General features: G+C 46.5%; 1 long non-coding RNA gene across 1 annotated transcript; it reads left to right on the top strand.

Annotated features, from left to right (window-relative positions):
- On the top strand, nucleotides 1-4,168 carry LOC311608383. Its single transcript, XR_014782942.1, has 2 exons — nucleotides 1-292; nucleotides 3,974-4,168. It is a non-coding gene; the product is annotated as an uncharacterized lncRNA (long non-coding RNA).
- The last annotated feature ends 2,296 nt before the right edge of the window (nucleotides 4,169-6,464 follow it).

Here is a 6,464-nt window from a genome sequence, read left to right as displayed (position 1 = left end):
TTGCACTTTGGCGCAGGGCGATTGTGACTGCAGAGATCTGGGGGTGTTGGGGGGGGGGTCCCTGTAGGATCGTGAAGCACAGGCACGGTTTGTCACTTGTAAAGTCCAGGGCACCAAGTCACAAGGCTGTGGGCATTGGAGATGCTTGTGACTCTGTCTACTCCTTATAAAGAGAAGGAGGCTCCTGTCCGAGAAAACACGGAGACACTGGTCGTGCTGTTGGGAACAGACACAAAGATAGAAGCCCAGCTGGGAGACATGTGGTGTGTGAAAGAAGAGAGCCATGGGAAAGGTAGGTGCTGATGAAGGTCTCTTAGAGGGTCGGCTGTGGGTGAGCACCAGGTTCAAGGCCAGGCAGAAAAGGACTCAGTTGTGAGGAGACTGCGAGGCTGTGGAACCTTGGTTGTTCCTGGTGCACAGCTTAAGCCCAGCAGCTGGCTCACTGTGGTCTCCAAGTTCTCTAGAGCCTGGCCGCCCCTGCAATAGCCTCCCAGGTGGACCACAGAGCTGTGATTAGAGAGAAAGGGAGTTTTGGGAACTTCGGGGATTAAGATCTTAACTATCGCCTTTAATCCCAGAAATCGGGAGGCAGAGGCAGGCAGATCACTGTGAGTTCGAGGCCAGCCTGGTCTACAAAGCAAGTCCAGGACAGCCAAGGCTACACAGAGAAACCATGTCTTAAAAACAAAAACAAACAGCCAACAAAGACCTTCACCATCTGCAGTGTTCTCTGAAGCTGGTCATGGGTTAACTTTTGTTTCTTCGTGCTCTTGGATGTCTCTCCAACCCACACAGTTCTCCCCCTGAGCACCCAAGTCTGTGGCTGAGGTTGTTGGCAATTTTACTGACACAGTGGATTCAGTATTCAATATCTTTTAAATAAATGCACTTAGGTTTATCATAACCCTAAAAATTAGAACTTGAAGGACACTTTAAAAATCAATTACTTAGATTTAATTATATAAACTAGCCCCAGAGTGGTGACGTGTCTGTCTTCAATATCACAAGTTTAAAAATGGCTGGACTTCTGGGCGTGGTGGTTCACGCCTTTAATCCCAGCACTAGGGAGGCAGAGGCAGGTGGATTGCTGTGAGTTCAAGGCCAGCCTGGTCCACAGAGTGAGGTCCAGGACAGCCATGGCTACACAGAGAAAGATTCTCGAAAAACATGACTATGAAAACCACAGAAGAGCTCAAAACCTTTAGTGCAAAAGTAAAAATTCGTCAGCAAACGTCATTGCTTTTTGCAAAGAACAGAGCAGTCATTCTTGCAAACTGGTTGTGCGCTTTGGTCAAAAATAAAAGAAGATGCATCGTAGGATTTCTCTGGGAAGAGCAAAAGACAGAGGGCACCAATCTGTGACTGCAGGCTGCGACTTTCCTGTTCTGGAAAGCTCCACTGTCACCCAAACTCTGGCTTGCACCACGTGGCGCTTCACCTCGACTGTCAATGGGACAGACTCTAGAATCACCCAGGAGCAGGTGTCTATGAGGAAATGTCCAAATTAAGTTACCTGAAGTGGGGAGACCCACCCTAGCAGTGGGCAGCACTGTTACCGACGGGAGGAAAGGAGCAGAATGCCAGTGGTCATCTCTCTCCTCTTCTTGACGCCTGACGCAAATGTGACCAGCGGTCTCAAGCTCCTGCTACCATGACTTCCTCACCCTGAGGGACAGAACCTTCCAACTGTGAGCCAAAATAAGCCGTTCCTTAAGTTGCTCTTGTCAGACAGTCTGCTGCAACAGGGAGAAAGTGGCTAGTCCGTCTTGAAGCTCACACAGCAGGAGAAGAGATGAATGGTCCGTCAGGGAGGGACACGGCCTCTCCTCAGAAGCCAATGCTGCGTGCCGGCTTGCTGTCCAGTACTTTAAAGAAGACCCCAAGCGGGCATAGGGGCGCACGCCTTTAATCCCAGCACTCACTCAGGAGGCAGAGGCAGGCGAATCTCTGTGAGTTCGAGGCCAGCCTGGGCAGCCAAGGCTACAGAGAGAAACCCTGTCTTGAAAAACCAACCAACCAGCCAAAACCAAACAAACAAAAAGAAGGCTCCAAGAGACATGTATGCAGACCAGGAACCATGGTGAGATTCCAATGTGAGACAGGTGGAGATCTGGGGACCTACCGAACAGCTGCTTATGAAGCAGCAATAAAGGGACAGGCATGTGGCTACCAACTGCAGGAGAGGGCTGCTGTTCTCAGCATCCAAAAGAATCCAGCCTTGAAGTAGCTACATCTATTCCCGATGTAAAGCCACCAATAAAGGCCACAGCTTCTGTTTGCAGGCTAAACACTTCTAACACTTCACAATAAAGCTCTAAGATGAATCTACTTGGCTTTGGGCTGCTAGAGACTAGGCTGCTATTACAAGCCAACAAATGGTGTATCTTTCCTTGCCAAGCAGTCACTGAAACACTCCCTACAGAAGATATAGGTGAGGCCTAATCATCTTCCCACACTGTCTGTGGTATTTGAGCAACCAGAAGGGTGTGGCTTTACCATTCAATTTTCTTTTTCTTTTTTTTTCTTTTTTTCTTTTTTTGGCCATTCTTGATAAAGAGGGCAGCTTATTAAATTAGGCCCCCCATGAAGCACTTCAACTAACAGTCTTCCGACTCTATCCATAGAATAGCTTAAACCAAAATCAAATGTTGCCAACCAGAATATTTTGGAAATATTTGTGTGTGATCCCGACTCTTAAAAACGTTTATGGAGGCATGCTCTTAGGCGCTCTCTTTCTAAAAATATCTCCTGCATATGCCAGCAACTGTGCGTACAACCTGTTATCTGTTCCCTCAACCCTTCAGACTGGTCCGCATCTTAGAAGCCAGCTGTTGAGGGCACCGGTGGAAAGATCGTTCACTCATCATCTGACTCGGAGCTTTGGAAGGCGCCACACACTCATTCTTGGGTTGGGTCTAGTTAATCGGTTCAACACAACCTATACTGCAGGTGGAAATGGAGGATAAGCTGTGTGTGCCCCACGGGACTGCAAAAGCTCAGCAGGACCAGCTCATCCGCACTGCAGGGGGGGGGAGGGGCAGGGGGGGAGGGGCAGGGGGGGCGCTTCTGAAAATTAAAATGTGGATGCTGTCGTGTTTGCCCTGTGATGACTGACAGAGAACTCTACCAGTCAGCTATGACATTGAGACCTCCGACTTGCAAGATGCATCGAACTCTCGTGTCTTCCAGTTGACACCATAAAAGCCAGAAGAAGGTTTCTGCTAAGCAAATAATTAGTCACCTAGAGCTGGGTAAGGAGGTGGCGGAGCCTCTTTTCCACAATGGTTTCCATAGGATGTTGACTGCAAGAGTCAGCTTAATCTCTGTCACAGTGTTCAACCACATCCTGCTCGGCAGACCTCAGACACAGCAAAGTGTGAATGAATGAATGAATGAATGAATGAATGAATGAATGAATGAGAGTGAGCCTGCCTACCCTAAGAACTGTCTAAGAACTTTTGCTATAATAAACGTTCCCAAGAAACACCTTAAGGTAAGTGTGCTGGCTAATTTAAGGTCAATTTGACACATTCTAGGGTCATCTGAAAGTGGGAACTCCAAATGAGAAAATGCCTCCATAAGATTGGGCTGTGGTGGAATTGGGGGGGGGGGGTTACTTATGTACACTATTATATCATCTGCAAGTAGTTTGACTTCCTCCTTTCCCATTTGGATACTCTTGATCTCCTTGTGTTGTCTTATTGCTCTGGCTAGAACTTCAAGAACTATATTGAAGAGATATGGAGAAAGTGGGCAGACTTGCCTGGACCCCGATTTCAGAGGAATTTCCTTGAGTTTCTCTCCATTTAATTTGATGTTGCCTAGTGGCTTGTTGTATGTAGCCTTTACTATGTTTAGGTATGTGCCTTGTCTCCCTGATCTCTCCAAAACTTTAAACATGAATGGGTGTTGGATTTTGTCAAATGCTTTTTCTGCATCTAAGGAGATGATAATGTGGCTTTTTTTCTTTCAGTTTGTTTATATGGTGGATTACAATACTATTGCACCAGCCAAGGACAATACAAGTAGTAAACATCGAACCCCTACTCTGATCTACCCAATGGACAGGACATTCTCCACAGTTGTGTGGAGAGCAGGGACTGACTCTGACATGAACTCTGGTGCCCCACTTCCCCTTGGTGGAGAGGCCTGGTGGCACTCAGAGAAAGATGAGACTTGATAGTCTATGACCATATAGTGGGGTAGGAGGGCCCCCTCAGTCATAGACCTAGGGGAGGGGAATAGGGTGAAAGCAGGAGGGAGGGAGGAATGGGAGGATACAAGTGATGGGATAACAATTGAGATGTAATCTGAATAAATGAATAATAATAATAAAAAGACTGGGCTGTGGAAGCGGGCTGTGGTGGCACACGCCTTTAATCCCAGCACTTGGGAAGCAGAGGCAGGTGGATCTCTGGGAGTTCAAGGCCAGCCTGGTCTACAGAGTGGGTCCAGGACAGCCAAGGGTACACAGAGAAACCTTGTCTCGAAAAACAAAAACAAAAAAAGGGCTGTGGTCAGCCTGTAGAGCGTTTCTTTTTTCTTTTTTATGTGTATTGATGTTTTATCTGAATGTATGTCTGCATGAGGGTGTCAGATCTTGGAGTTACAGACAGTTGTGAGCTGCTATGTGGGTGCTGGGAATTGAACTCGGGTCCTCTAGAAGAACAGGCTGTGCTTTTAACCACTGAGTCATCTCTCCAGCTCTGCATTTCCTAAATAGTGGGCGGTGGCATTCTCCTGGGCTAGTGGTCCAGTCCTGGGCCCTATTAGAAAGCAGGCTAAACAAGCCATGGGGAGCAAGCCAGTGAGCAGCACCCCTCCATGGCCTGCACATCAGCTCCTGCCTCCAGGTTCTCTCCTTGTGTGACTTCCTGTCCTGACTAAGGATGTGGACACAGAGCCAAATAAAGCCTTTCCTCCCCAACTTGCTTTTGGTCATGGTGTTTCATCAAAGCAATAGTGACCCCAACTATGACAGTGAGGGGTTGTAATTCTATGCCACAAGCCCCAAAGTTTAGGTTTCAATTTCCCACGATAAAGTGATAAAATAAGAGGAACCTACAACTGTTGTTTCTGACACAGTGTCAAACGTCCCTATAACTATTTCTGTTCCTACTCATTTGTCAGTGCTGAACTTACCTTTGTTCAAAGGAGATTCTCTTTGCATGGTTAATGCACACTCAAAACTGTTTTAAATGCTGATAATACATTATTATTGAGTCCTTGGCTATGAATGGGATGTCACCACCACCGCCCCCACGACTCAAGAAACACCACACAGGGAGGGTAGAAAGTAAAAGGCAGAGGATAAGCAGGAGTGCTATGCTGTCTTCTGGACATGACAAAGCCGCACCCATGGACTCACAACGGCTGCGCTTGCCTGCTAAACCTTGCACAAACAGAGCCCTTTAACATTTCATGTTGAATAGGGGAGGGGCTCATGAGGCCACGCCTCCCTGGAGAACTACTGGTAGTTAGTGGTACCTGGGGAAGAAGGGGTCATTGTCTTCAGTGGTGTAGCCACTGGTAAGTTGAACGTGCTCCAACTACACTCATACAAGCAGCCCTAACTTAGCACAGTGGGGCTACAAGCAGCCCTAACTTAGCACAGTGGGGCTACGCACTCTAAAGGACATGAAAGTCCAGTGGGTATTTGTTGGGGAGGGGCTCGATGGGGGTTAAAAGAGGATGAAATAGAAAATAATAGGAGGATGGAACTGGTAAGAGTCCATGATACACATGTATGAAATCCTAAAAGAATTACACAACAACAACAACAACAACAACAACAACAACAACAACAACTAATGTTGGCAAGCTCTCCTACAGTCCCACTTACAACCTACAAATTAAAATAAGACTGTAGTTTGGCCAAGTAATGCTATAGTAGTTATAAGAACAAAATGTTAAGTTAGCACTACTACCTCAACAGATTGCCCTAACAAAATAAAGACAGAGGCAAAATGGAGTTATATGAATACACATCACAGGGAATTAGGTGACAGTACCATCATTAAAAATTATGACACACAACAGCTGGCGTGGTGGCGCACGCCTGTAATCTCAGCACTCGGGGAGGCAGAGGCAGGTGGATCACTGTGAGTTCGAGGCCAGCCTGGTCTACAGAGCGAGTCCAGGACAGCCCAGGCTACACAGAGAAACCCTGTCTAAAAAAGAATAGAAAAAAGAAAAGGAAAAGGAAAAAAATTACGTCATACACAAAAACGCTTATATTAAATGTCAATCTAACATAGAGAAACCCTGTCTCAAAAAACAAAACAAAACAAAAAAAATTTTGCTAGCCTGGTCTACAAAGTGAGTCTAGGACAGCCAAGGCTACACAGAGAAACTTTGTCTCAAAAAAAAAAAAATGTCAAAAAATGGAAAAAGTTATAAGATACTACTCAAGGATGTGATCGTTGACCCTGACTGTCAACTTGACTGGATTTGGAATTGTCTGG

The sequence above is a fragment of the Acomys minous genome (genome assembly GCF_964271855.1).
Source record: "Acomys minous genome assembly, chromosome: 11".
Lineage (NCBI taxonomy): Eukaryota > Metazoa > Chordata > Mammalia > Rodentia > Muridae > Acomys > Acomys minous.
The sequence above is the reverse complement of the archived record's forward strand: the minus strand, read 5'-3'. Positions and strand labels throughout refer to the sequence as shown.